We start from the raw sequence: 15076 nt of genomic DNA, 5'->3' as shown, positions 1-15076 counted from the left end.
ATGTTTTAGAACCAGAGGGCAAACTAGAAATTGAAAGAATCCACCGATCACCTCCTGAAAAAGATCCCAAAAAGAAAACTCCTAGGAATATTATAGCCAGGTTTTGAAATTCCCAGATCAAGGAGAGAATATTACAAGCAGCCAGGAAGAAACAATTTGAATATTATGGAAACACAATCAGGATAACTCAGGATCTGGCAGCTTCTACACTGAGGTATCGAAGGGCTTGGAATGTGATATTCCAGAAGTCAAAGGAGCTGGGATTAAAACCAAGAATCACCTAACCAGCCAAACGGTGTATCATGTTTCAAGGGAAAATATGGTCATTGAGTGGATTAGAGGACTTTCAAGCATTTTTGCTGAAAAAGCAGAGTTGAATAGAAAATTTGACATTCAGATACAGGAAGCAAGAGAAGCATGAGAAGGTAAACAGGGAAAAGAAATCATAAGGAACTTATCAAAGCTGAACTATTAACATTCCTACATGAAAAAACAATAATTATAACTGATGAAACTTTTCTCAGTATGAAAATACTTGAAGGGAATAGAAATATATATATATATATATATATATGTCTATATATGAGGGTATATGTGCATATGAATACATATGTGAATGTGTGTATAAGTGTTTACAGATATACATAGATAGAGGGAATAGGACCAATTTAATAGGAAGTGATGATACTTAAAAGTTGAAATTAAGAGGTGAGAAAGGAATATTATGAGAGAAGATAGGGAAAGACCGAATGGAGTAAACTATCTCACATAGAAGAGGCAAGGGAAAATGGTTACAATGGAGGGGAAGAATAGGAAGGCAAAAGGAAATGGGTCAACCTTATTCTCACTGAATTTGGCTTGGGGAAGGAATGAAATACACACTAAATAGGGTATCTCACCCTACAGGAGAGTAGGGGGGACAGGTATGAGAGGGGAGATGATGGAAGGGAGGGCAGGCTGGGGGGGAGGGAAGTTGTAAGCACTCACTTTTGTAAAGGATAGAGAATAGAACAAGTGGGAGGTGAGATAGGAGGGAGGGAAATATAGTCAGTCTTTTACAATATATCTACTATGTTAATGTTTTACATTAGCTACACATGTACAACCTATACTGAACTGCTTATCTTCCCAGTAAGGGCGGGTGACTAGGGAGGAAGTAAATGAATCTGGAATTCAAAGTTTTAAAATCAAATGTTAAAATATATATATGCTATTATTAATACTATTTTACACATAATTGGGAAATAAGATATATAGGCACTGGGGCATAGAGATCCACTGGAAAAGTCGAAAGGGGTATGGGAGAAAATATGGGAGAGAGCAGATTGGAGGAGGGGATATCCTGTGGGACTGCTATTTTGGGGCGGTGGGTAGAGGAAAAATTGGGAGAAAATTTGTAACTCAAAATCTGGCAGAAATGAATGATGTAAATCAGAAGTTAATAAAGCATTTGAAAAATGAAAAAAAAACCAGACTGCTGCTAGACTTCATCCCCTATTAATCACCTGGAAAGTCCTATTGGATCAGAATGACAGAACTGTAGGCTTTCTTTTGGTCTTAGATGCCCTTTGGTTATTCTAAAGGCTGGGCTACTAGATGCTGGAAATGAGACTCTCCTCTGCCCTTGGAATCTGAGCCACACACCACTGTGGATGTTGTTGTTCCTACTGGTTTTTGAATTTCCTCCTTTCTTCATACACTGTCTAAGGCTTCTTCTAAATGGGAAATGCCAGCACCTTACAGGTCCTCTCTCATTCTGCCATTGATCTCTGATCTGGAACTGGGTAGTGGGTGACAAAACTGTCTGTTTGAACCTGTTTCAGTGCCTGGTATTGGTATTGGTATGGGGGTGGGTGCCTCTGTATGGTCCTGGGACCTCCATTTGCCCTAATACTCAGCCTCTGCCTGGGCACTGGAATAAGCCAGCCAGTGTGCTCCTAGTCTAACCCTATCCCTCCCTAGCTGTCTCCCTGTGACAAATTGTCCTTGATGAAAGATTCATTGTGACTTTTTCTGGATTTCATCATCAAACCTGGTACATTTTCTCAATCTGCTTAGAGGGGTTTATGGATATGAGCCCACCCCATTGCTTTCTAATACCCTACCTTCTTGGTTCCACACTGATAAAGGAACTTTTAGTGGGCAAATCCTGAGCCTGCAAGAGGAAATTGAAGTTTGTAGTCCCAGAGATGTAAAGCATATAGGCTGTATAATAGATAGTCTTGGAGTCAGGAAGACTCAAGTGAATCTTGCCTCAGTCATTTACTAACTGTGTGAACCTGAGCAAGTCACTTACCCACTCAATCTCAGAATAACAGCTACCTCACAGGGTTGACATAAGGATCAAATAAGGTAACATATGTAAAGTGCTTGGCAAACCTTAAAATGTGGCATAGATACCCCCTATTATTATTGTTGTTGTTATGTGTTCCTATGAGCACATGAGGTTTTCCTCACTCTTATTTCTTCTTGACAGGTTTCTCTAAGTGTGTGTTATGGGAATGGGAATCTGAACATCTTCCCTGCCCCTAGGCCCTTTGATAGGCTTAAGTGATTCTGAGAACCTTCCTTGATTTGAAAATATTCTCTGCCCCCAATAGGCTGAATGTGGTCACATGGAGCTGTGGTATGAGGCTTGTTTTTCAGAAATGCCCACACCTTGTTGCTTTTTGATTTGGGCAGTGGGTCAAGAGGGCTGTGACATTCTCTGTGTCAGAAGAAGACTATGTATACCTGGATGTGAGATTTTGTTTTGGGGTTCACTTTGAAAAGAGTTATGTGATTTGACCAGAGGAGACTCTGGGCAGCCATTGAGCCCCTGGCTTTGAAAACCAAGATGTTGGTGCTTCCTTCTCTGGTAACTGACTAGGTATGGATGTAATGGTCAGACTTGTAACTTGTTTGTATTCTCTGAAGTTCGGGGTGCTGACCTTTTTTCCTTGAACTAGGTAAATTATATATGTTTGATTAAAGCAAGATTATTATCCCATTTTGAGTTGCTTTCCTTAGAAAAGCAGATCTAAGAACCTGGGTTGGCAGCCATCCTGGGTATACTGGGGGTGCTTGCTGCTACAGTGTGTGACCACTTCCCAACCAAAGATACTGTGTGCATTGATAGAAGATGGGTGGCTCAGGTTTATGTGTGGATTGTGTTGCATATATTGTTTATACATTTGTTTTATTTTATAAGTAGCTATGTTACTGGGGTGCCTAGGGGGCACAGGGGATAGAGCACCAGGCCTGGAGTCAGGAAGATTCATCTTCCTGAATTCAAATCTGGCCTCAGACACTTGCTAGCTGTATGACCCTGGTCAAGTCATTTATCCCTGTTTGTCTCATTTTCCTCACCTGTAAAATGAGCTACAGAAGGAAATGGCAAACCACTTCAGTATCTTTGCCAAGAAAGCCCCAAATGGAGTCATGAAGAGTGAGAACACAAATCAAAATGGCTGAAAAACAACAAGTTATGTTACTATTATTATTTCTTTTGATATATTATTAATTTATGTCTAAGATTTAAAAGTGGCACTGTTGTAAGTTGCTAATATTATGAATCAAAATTCTTAATTGGGAACTCAAGAGCTAGAGTGAGTATTCATCAGGACTAACAGTTGGAACTTTAAAGTTTCAGTAAAACCTAGAGATGTAAGTTCTTCCCTGAGGACCTAGACCTGCCAGTGTGAGAACAAGTTAAAGGAAGAAAGTCAATTTGGAGAATTAATAGGTGTCCACATGCCCAAGTAAGAGATGTGAGGCACTGCAGTGGATGTTGCCATTCCATGAACCCATTACACAAGCACCATTTTCATCTAGGGGCAGGAAAGAGAGAAGGAAGCCACAGATTAAGGTTTACCTGGGGTGTGGCCTATGACCTTTAAGATTAAAATAAACTTCATTTAAGAAGGAGGGCATCTTTGCTGGGGTAATTCAATGTTTCTACTCTGTTGATAATACAAATAAAGAAGGGAAAGAAATGCATTGCTATTACCAAGGGAGTCTAGATGAAGGAACTATCCATCACCATAAACAGAACAGAATGGACAGAACAGTTACCATCTCCAGGAAGATGTCAGCTTCCTTTAAATTCTCAATCTGAAGCAAAGACCTGGCTGCCCCACCCTTGATATGAATGTGAATCTGTGCTCCTAGGACCCTATAATTGAGCTCCATTGACCAGGATCTCGTGATTGATGCTCACTGGGCAGAAAATCCAGGGTCCTTCTACTAATGAAAATTATGACTTCTGAGACTCCCTGACCTAGCAAATCCCTTTAAAATATAATGACAGAGACTCAGAGAAGTTCAATGAAATCAAATAAGATTTGCTTACACTCTTGCGTAAACCTCCCAAAAGAGGCTTCAAGCAGAAACCACTCTGTCACTGGGAGTTACTACTTTCAAGCTGACTAATAAATCTGCCACATTTTGATGAGTAAAGGAAACTGTCATGGTAGCCTAATAGATTTCACTCAGAAAGAAAAGATGGATTCTTACTAACTTCGTTTGCAATTTCATAGAAATGAATCATTTTGAGAAAGATCATTAGGACGAAGGATGCCAGACCGCACACAGTAGAAAGGCTAGGAACAGTTTAACACATTCCCAAACACACACATAATTAATTAAAAATTTAAAAATATATTTTTACCACAGCCAAACAATACCTCAAAAGATAGACTTGACCTATGGAAAGTATACTCTCCTGTTGTAAATTATATTTTGAGGAAAAGCCTACTTTTAGAAATATTGGCTTCCCTGGTTTGAATTTCAGATCTTCATTTCTAATAGAAAAATTCCTAGATCTATCATTCTGCCACGCAATGGCTTGATCATTACATATCTAGGAACGTGAAGACTATTTTTGTCTAGCAAAGTAGGAAGCTGAGATGATGTTATACTTTTTTCTTCCTGTCATTTTCTCTTAGGTCACAGGTCATTTTCTCTGCTGTTTCAATTCCAAACCTAACTTAAAATAGGGGGACTATTTTTTTTTATTCCTGCATCTAAAATCATTAAGAGTAGAAATACAATACTCAGTGATGCAATAAACTACTAAAGTGGAAGTAATTTTTTTTAAAGCCTGCTGTGGAAAGATGACTTTGAACTAATCTTTTAGTCAAACAGTTTATCACTTAATTGCTACTGATAAGAATTACACTGACTAACCAAAGAAAGCAACGTTAGCAATTTTTTTTCTCTAGTAAAAACGTCTATACAGCCTACTGCTCTAAAAATCTTTGAACAGGGGCAGCTAGGGGGTATAGTGAATAAAGCAGTGCCCTGAAGTCAGGAGGACCTCAGACGCTTGACACACTTACTAGCTGCATGACCTTGGGCAAGTCACTTAACCCCAATTGCCTTGCCTTCCCCCTTCAAAAAGAAAATCTTTGAACTGGCCAAAAATCCATGACTACTCAAAGCAAAGCATAAGAAAAGGCATAGAATTTAAGTTATTGCCAGGTGGGACAAAAAGGGGATACATTTTTCACTCACTAATTAAATGAACAGCCAACTCCTACAAGATTAGAGAGGCATCAAAGTGTGACCTAGAGAAATAGTATATAAATAGAATAAACATCAATAAGACTTTCAGCTGTTATATCCAAGAGCTAAGTTTAATTTTTAACAGGCCTTGAATTATGCCTTGTGTTAAGAACCATGTAAAAAGTCAACTAGGATTGAACACCAACTATGTACCCAGAAATGGGCTAGGTGCCATAGTTAATTCAGAGGATGAGTCAATTATTCTTTCATGGACTCATCTTTCTCCCCTATAAAATAAAAGAGTTGTACTATCCCTTCTAGATCTGAAATTCCATGATTTGAAGTAAAGAATTATATTGCATGATTTCTGCTCTAAAAGTATTTAGTATAACTAACATCAGTTGAGCATCTGATATGTGCAGAGGATCAGACTAAGAGCTGAAGGAGACATTACACCTTTATCTTTTTTTTTTTGCTTTTTGGAGAGCAATTGGGGTTAAGTGACTTGCCCAAGGTCACACAGCTAGTTTTTGTGTTAAGTGTCTGAGGTCAGATTTGAACTCAGGTCCTCCTGACTCCAGGGCCGGTGCTCTATTCACTGCGCCACCTAGCCACTCCTACACCTTTATCTTAATAAGAATCATGGGCTCATAAGTTTGGATTGAGAAGCAAACTATTAGATCAACTAGCCCCAGGTCTTCATTTTATAGATAAGAGGAAACTAGGATGCAACATGGTAGGAACTCATTCAGTCATGATTTAAAACAAAGTCCAAAGTTTCCTAATACATTTTTACACTGAACCTGAATATTATTCCTGCATTTCTTCACTTTGCCATAGGGGGGGCTACCCTATCTTCCCTAGAAGATCTTGAACTCCTGGATTTATCTTCAGCTTTCCTAGTTCTATGAGAGCAATGAATCTAAACCTAAGTATTTTATAGTTTAGCTGAAGAGATAAAAATAACACCTGAAACTATAGGGGAAATTTTTTTTAATTACAAATTACATGGAACATACCACAATTCCTGATAAATTCAGAGAAGGTGGAGTTCAATGGGGACTGGTTAGTCAGAGAAAGCTTCAAAGAGAGGGTAGTACCTAAGATGAATTTTGAAGGTTTAATGGGGTTTGTATAGGTGGAAGATAAAGGAAGGGATATGATAGGGAACAACACAAGTAAAGGCATAGAGACAAATATAAGTGTGGTGTTGTAATCAAACAGGACCAGTCTAACATGAGCAGAAATTGTGTGTGTTGGTGTTGAAGAATTTGCTCAGCACTCTGCATTTACTTACAGCAGCAAAAGAAGGATCAGGACATAGACATGTTAATGGATATGAGTAAAATTCTCAGAGTTGGGCAAAATCTGATCGTTTTATAATCTCTCATAGTTGATTGAGAACACAAAAGACAAATAAAGACAATATGAAATTGAGAGACAAATGGGAGTTGCACAGAATTGGATCTTGTTGAAGTATTCTAGGGAAAAGTAACTTATTAACAGTGTATGGTTGAGACAAGTAGAGCAGATGCATCCCTTTGCTAGGTCTAGAGACAGCAAAGTTTTCCATGAGAAAGAAAATTTTCCATAGTCTCTCGGACTGGTGATATCTAGTCTACTATAATCCTTTAGAGTAATACCAATGTTTAAACATATGTAGCACCAATGCAATATTTACAGCACCCACGATCACAATAAAGACCATGACTATAAGTATCGCATGATGTTTGATTGCAAAATATACCAGATTCCCCAGGTAGAGGACAGAGCTGAAACTTTGATTTAGACACCAGAAAACCAAATCCCAAAACCAGTAAGCCAATTCCATCATAGTACCAAAGATATTCAGAAGCCATAATAATGCTGAGAGCCACAGCATCCTTCAGCCTTCCCACAAACCAATACAAGATCAATATTTACTCACAAACCTCTCTATCTCCTTGCCTGAGTGTAGTCCTCTCTCCCCCACTGTCTTGCTAGTTCTGACTACCAGCTTCCTGTGGGCTCTGCTTCCCTTCAGCAAACTCCTCCCACCACGGGCTCCATGTTATTATATTCAGCCTATTGGGGCAGAGTTTACTTTCAAAGCATGGGAGGTCTTCAAACTCCCCCCTGGTCTATTAAGAGGCAGGGAAGATCTTCAAATTCCCATTCTCATTACAACATACAACAAAAGAACAGCTCTATAATCTTATTTCCACATTGGTAAGTTGTGGGAAATAGTGTTGGATGGAGAAGGGAGTCAAATGCAAGAGGGTCTTGAAAGTCAGATGGCACAAAGAAGAGACAATTCTTTTCTTCAAGTAGTATTGCTTGCTAGTCAATATGAACCTATGCTTCCTTGTATTTTTGTCCAATTAGCTTAAGCAGTAATAAAGGTGATCCCCAGATGAATGAGACAGTAAATGAAACTGAGGTTGAAATTATAATGTTACTTTTACATCCTGGAAATGGAACACAGCTGCCAAAATAATCTTCCTAAGGTTTTAGAATGTCACTCCCTAATCAACAATCTTCAATGGCTCACCATTGCTTTCAATGAAAATTAAATACAAACTCTTCAGCTTAGTATTTAAAGACTTTAGGAATCTGACTTTAGCCTAACTTTCCAGAATTATTTTTATATTATTCCCTCTACATGATCTACATTCCAGCCAAACTGAAACATTTGCTTTCTTCAAACTAGCCATTCCATCTTCTCTCTCTGTGCCTTTGTTACAGTCTGTCTCTTGAAGTATGGTATTCCTCACATCTGTCTTTCTGAACCCTTAACTCTTGAGACTCAGCTCAGTTGTCTTTGGCAAAACTTTTCCCAATCCCTTCAGTTGTTGATGTTTTCATCTTCCCTCATATCACTTTGTGTTTATTTATCTATATATGAATGTTAGTTCCCTCCCAGCAAAATATAATCTCCTTAAGAGCAGATAAAGAAAAAAAGTCACATATTATTGCAAAAAGAGTACTGTATTTGGAGTCAGTGGATCTGCTACTTTTTGCTTCTGGGAACTTGGATAAATTCCTTCAACTTTTTTCTTCCTCAGTTTTCCCATCAGCAAAATTGGAGTTGAAGAGTTTGGAAGTCTGAAACTAATCCAATCCAACAATTAAGTGCTTCCTATGTGATAGATACTGTGCTAAGTGCTGGTGATACCATTAAAAATAAGAAATATATTTCCTGTGCTCAAAGAGTTTGCAATCTAAAGGAGAAGAAAACATAGAAAAGGAGATAGGAAAGGGTGGGGGGGTGCCAGGGGGGTCTTGGAATGGGGGCATTTTGTTCCATAGAGTTGAAACCAGGCAAAGCAGCAAAGGTGAAGTGAAGAGAGCTGAGAAAGCCCAGTTTCTGCCCTCTTTAAAAGGAAGGCATTGGGAGATTGGTACTTCAGTCCTCCAATCAGAGGGGAAAGGAGTCTGAAAGAGATGGTGTCAATCAAGGCTAGAATTAGCAGTAAAAGGATGAGATTAGAAGTGATGAGCTTAACCTGGGAAGGGCATTTTATTCTGTGCACTTGAAACCCTCATAGCATCAGGAACAAAGTAGAGTAGACTAAATGGGCTAAGAAAGGACTTTTAGGTCCCTTCCAGTTCTAAATCTATGATCCTATGACTATTTCATTTTTATCCTCGTATCCCTAGCACCTAGCACAGGGCCTTGAACATAGCAAGCACTTAAAAAATGTTTGTCAAATTAAAGAGACAACCGCCCTCTCCCACCCCTGCCCTCAACAGTAAAAGTTGGTATTATATGAGCTAGAGAGAAGGAAAAGACTACAATAGAAAGGTTCTTACATAGGGAGAGGGAGCAGGAGTGCCAGATCATTGTAATACAAAGCCAGGGATTAGTTACCAGAGAATCAGAGGCTAAGCCAACTGGCTAAATGCAGGAAAGGAGGTTTAAATCAGAAGCATGAATCAGTCCTAGATAATCAACAGAATTCATGGAGTAAATAAAACAGCATGAACTAGGGTCAAGGAAGAAGTTTTCTATTTCAGAAGAATAAGGATGGCCTGAGTTTTCAAAAGAGTCTGTTATAATTTATCACATTTGACACTTTTGCAGTTATAAAAGTAGTTTTATGTTTTAGAGCATCAGGTCAATTCTATCATCCAGTTTCTCCTAAATGAACACAATAGGGTGGACAGGGCAGCTAGCAATTGTGCTAGCTGTGTGGGGTAAGCAGGATCCTCTAAATAGCACTGAACAGAAATCAAAGAACAGCTAAGAATAGAACGGAGGCAATAAGGAGAGGGAGGGTGGGAAGAGATGAGAAATTAAAGAAAAGGGGATGGGAGGGTGGGAAGAATAAACCAGTATTAGAAGGTATCTGAGTGAATATGCTCAGGTCGGAGTTTGAAATGGTGAGAGGAGGTAAAGACAAAATGGAGTAACAAGGAAGCCAATTGGAGATGAATAGAAAAGATGTGAGAGGGACAGGAATATAAATGGAAAAACAGAGAAGATAGAAAGGAAATACACTGAATTATAAATGCAGAGGAAACAAGACAAAAGACGAAGAAAATGGGTAATGAAAGGACTATAATCCCATTTGGTAAAGATGGAAGGAAGTGAGAGTCATCAGAAATGACAAGCAGTCAGAACAGGTGAGAAGTAGAGGCGGAAAGAGATCTTTACAGCTGTATGGATCAGTTATATACAATAGGCAAATGAAGGAGGATGCAGAATGGAAGACAGGATAGCATGGCACCTTAGGGAAAGGATGACTTTGTTTTTCCCATTATGCATGCTTTACCAGTTGCTGCTTGGTAATAGCAACAAGGTTCATGGTAATAAACTCCAGAGACTTTTTCAAGAATATTGTTACAGGGATTTTTGATCAAGAATGGGTTGGAGAAAGTGACCTCCAAGGTCCTTTCCTACTCTGAGATGCTGTAACTCTGAAATTGAAATGCTGTTTTTGTATTAGCTAAGTGCATTTCTCCTTGAATTCCAAAGATAAAAAAATAGAAAGATACAACAGTGTTTTGATTAGATATATTGTGCCAGTGTACCTTTCCTCCTCTGGCATTCAAATATGTGTGTGTCTATGTGTGTTAGTGTGTGTGTTGTGTATATGTGTGTTTTTTAGGAAATACAACATAATTTAGGGAATGGAGGACCAACCTTGAAACCAGGAAGATCTGGGTTCAAGTCCCATGTCTGATCCATACTGTCCATGTGGCCTGGATAAGTCATTTAACTTTGCAATACCACCCCCCACCCCACTCCCACCCTGCAACTATCTCAAACCATAAGTTACTTATCTGCATTAGCAGAAGGAGTTTTAACACTGGGAATTCCCTAAACCAGTGAAAAAGCATATTCATACAACAAACTAAAAAAAAGTGTAAAAGTTATACAAAAAGCCATAGTGCTGGGCATATGGCAGACTGAAAATGGGGCCTATATTTGCAACTGACTCTCAGTTCTACTTCTTCCATGTTATACCCATATGCTAACCCCAGATGTTTTGTCTCTTTCATTTTATGGATCCTTATGGTTGTCTAATCTTTTCTATTATGTTTATCTACACAACAATAATCCCTTCATTCAAAAGTTTGGTGGTCCTCTGGAAGGTGATCTATGATAGATTTTTTAAAAGCTTCATATTTCAAATCCTTGTGGGGCTCATTTTCACTCCCAGTTCCCTAAAAGCACATCCTCTAACTTTATTAGACCACTACTGTAAAGTTCAAACATCACTGATTTGAAACCCATTTTATTGACAGGCCCTCCTATCCCCAACATATATGTGCAAACACACATGTACACATACATGTGAGCATGCATGCGTGCTTGCACATTCCACCTTTTACATGCCATCTTTCTCACCTAAAATATCTTTTTCTGCTCCTTTCCACTATTTCATTGTTCATCAACTCCCTCAAAATCTAATTAAGGAGACAAAACCTAAACTGACTAAAAAAACAACAGCAACATATACACATATGCATGTGTTTGTATATACATACATGCATACATATGTACACATACATATACCTGGCTCAACCCACATCACTGTGATTTAACTGTATATAAGGAAGGGAAAATAGTACAGCGGAAAGAGCCTCGTTGGGAGACTGAGGACATGGGTGTGGAAACGTGCTCTGTCACATTATATTTTTGTCACCTTAGGCAACTTATCTAACCTCTCTGGACTGGACTGGACTGGACTAGTAGAATCATCTGTAATATGAAGGGGTCTGGATTCCTAATTTTAAATCTAGAATCCTATGATGTCTCTTGAAGACTACATATTCATAGCATTATGAATTCAGTGTGTATTCTACTTTGCCAAAGAAAATATGCACTGTCTAACCAGCCAGTTTATTATCTCCATAAGGATGCTGTCTTCTATTTTATTTTTACATATCTCAAAGACACTGCAAAAACCAAGCTTTCCCCATAGGAGATGCTCAAATATGGAAATAGGGATGAACAATGGCTATGGGAAAGGAATATGGGATTCAATCCATTCCTTAAAGAAACATTCCAAGCCTTCATCTTTCTCACAATGTAAGTTTGGAACAGGAAGCCAACAATCTCATCATGAAAAAATAAGGGGAAATGGAGGTACATTCATATTTGTAGTAGAGAATAGCTAAATTATTTAAAATAATACATATATTTGTGTATATATATATATATATTTCAGCATTGACTTTCTGTTGCTATCAAGAGTAAGATGCAGAATGTTGGTCCAAAAATATAAAGAAATTACATGTCCCTTTTCAATTCAAAAAGTATTTTCTAAGTGTCTACAATGTTCCAGGTACTGTGTCAGGCACTGGGGATTAAAAGGCAAAACAAAAATGGACCCTGCCTTCAAAGAGGTTACATTCTTCTAGGAAGGAGGTAAGAATAACATGCAAATAAATGAATAAATACATGGTATTTAAAAAGTAAATGCAAAATAATTTCTAGGGAGTACTACCACCTCAGGAAATCAGGAAAAGGTGATTATAGAAGGTATACAAGTTGAACTTTAAAGGAAGCTAGAGATCCCAAGAGATAAGGTTAAGGAAGGAGAACATTCCAGACAGAGGGACAGACAGTGCTTAGGTATAGAGATGGGAGATGGTCTACTACAGTGGTAGGGAACCTGCAGCCACATGGCCAAATGTGGTCCTCAAGTGTGGCCCCTTGACTGAATAATTCAAAGATCAAAGGGCTAAACTTGAGGACACATGTGGCCTCAAGGCCACAGATCCCCATCCCTGGTCTATTGTATTCAGAAAAAGGCAAGTAGGCCAATGACATTGGAAAGAGTGAATAAGCAGAATGCAAAATCAGTCTGGAAAGATAGCTGAGATCTCTCCTGTGAAGGGCTTAAAATACCAAACAGAAGAGTTTGGTTTTTGTCCTAGACATAATATGGAGACCCTCAGAGTTTCTTGAACAGGGGAGTGACATGGTCAGTCCTATGTGTTAAGAATATCAATTTGAGTTTAACTTAAAGAAATAGAAGCAGTAAACAATTTGTTTTGGAGGGGCGAAGGCAAGGCAATTGGGGTTAAGTGACTTGCCCAAGGTCACACAGCTAGTGTCTTGTGTGTCAAGTGTCTGAAGCCAGATTTGAACTCAGGTCCTCCAGACTCCAGGGCCAGTGCTCTAATCCCCATGCCACCTAGCTGCCCTCCATTTGACATTACTCTTTGGAGGTTTCTTTACTTCAATATCTTTCTCTGAAGATGAACCTGGTCATTTCTATTCCCATAAGAATTTAATATGTTTGGATTCTTTCTCCTTTGCCTGTGCATTTTTTGTGGCAATAGTTTAATTATTTGTAATCACCTCTAGCCCTGGGATATGGGAAATGGTCCCTCTTGCCCAACATCTTCAGTTCTTCCCTCTAGCCTGAAACCAAAGCCAAACCTCTAACTTCCTATAAGTGCCCACAGCTAGAGGCTTTCTGCCCCACTGCTTCTGCACTCACCAGACAGTACTGGTTCCTTCTCACCCCCACACGCTCTTTGCAACACAGCTGGGTCTGGTGTTCCTTGTCATTAGAGTTTCCCTCCATCTTCCTGGGCTCAGACACCTAATTCTCCTGACTGTCCTGAAGGTAAAAGTTTTGGTGGATGGGGCCGTTGCAGCCTCTCCAACCAACTAACCCCAGAGCTTGCACCTTGTTGTTTAAGAGGCTTAGGGATTGCTGTTAAAATGGAACCTAGAGTGGAGGTGTTTACTCTTCACAGGGACCAAACTGTCCTGGGATTTTTCTTCTGATCTTCTCAAACTATCCCAAGAGGACCTGGGTTTTGCCCCTGTTCTTATCTCCACCCCCATTTTGTTTGCCCTAAGGTGCTATTTTAACTCTTTTGGGGGGGGGGATCTTGAGAACTTGAAATTTTCTGACCTACTCCACCATCTTCCCAGAATCCTCTCTCTGGAAAAACAATTTTAGCGGAATTATAACATTTTATAGGTTAACCACCATTGTTGAATTTCAGTCTTTTGACGTTTTGAAATATCAAGGAATTGGTCTTATCATTCTCTACTTTTGCCTGATAAGGGATGAACATAGGAACTGGACCAATGATTCATTTTATTAATGAAATGAATTCCCAAAGAAAGAAATGCTTCACCTTTTCTGCAATTTCATATCTTCTAAAGTCACCGAGACTACTGAGAAGGTAAATCATTTTTATTTACCAGGGTCACACAGCTAGTTCATGTAAGCCATGAGACTTCGGCCCAAATATTCTTGGTTCCAAAACTAGCTTTCTGTCCACAATGTAACACTGCCTCTTATTTTGCCTTTTAATGTGGTTGAGTTAAAGATTTCCTCTTTTCTTTTCAATTTTGATCAATGCAACTCACAGAAACTTGATTAGGTTCTTCTTGTTCTATTGTCACTGACATTTGGGCTTAAGGTTGAGTAAGACGTTTTGGTGGGTTTTTTTTTTGATGAGACAATTGGAGTTAAGTGACTTGCTCAGGGTCACAGAGCTAGTGTCAAGTGTCTGAGGCTGGATTTGAAATCATGTCCTCCTGACTCCAGGGCCAGTGCTCTGTGACACCCAGCTACCCCAAGGTTGAGTAAGAGCTAAGGGAAAAACCACCAGTAGGGTAGTTTGCAGAATGATAAATTGCATCTAGAAGGGACCTTGGACGTCACTTAAATCCAACTCTTACTTTTTACAGATAAAGAAACGGACACCCAAAGAAGCAAAAGGGCTGACCCAAGTTCACACAGGCAGTAAGTAGCAGCATCAGAATTAAACTAAGGTCCCCTAACTCCAAATACAGACTTTAAATGATATATGTCTCAAACTTTGCTATAATCAGAAGAAACAAAAAACCCTGCCACTTAACATTTTTCTATGAATGAAATTCAAGATGTTTTCTTTCCCATTATGTTCTCCCCACCCCGACTTCCCTCTCTCCTCTTCTTCCTCCTTCTTATCCTCCTTCTCCCTTCCTCTCATCTCTCTGTCTCTGTCTCTCTGTCTGTCTGTCTCTATCTCTCTGTCTGTGTCTGTCTCTGTCTCTCTCTCTCTGTCTCTCTCTGTCTCTCTGTCTCTGTCTCTCTCTCTGTCTCTGTCTCTCTCTGTCTCTGTCTCTCTCTCTCTGTCTCTCTCTCTCTCT

Source organism: Petaurus breviceps, unplaced genomic scaffold (assembly GCF_028583685.1).
Source record: "Petaurus breviceps papuanus isolate PSGF00001 unplaced genomic scaffold, PetGlider_PUasm1.0 90977, whole genome shotgun sequence".
NCBI classification, from domain to species: Eukaryota; Metazoa; Chordata; class Mammalia; order Diprotodontia; family Petauridae; genus Petaurus; species Petaurus breviceps.
The sequence above is the reverse complement of the archived record's forward strand: the minus strand, read 5'-3'. Positions refer to the sequence as shown.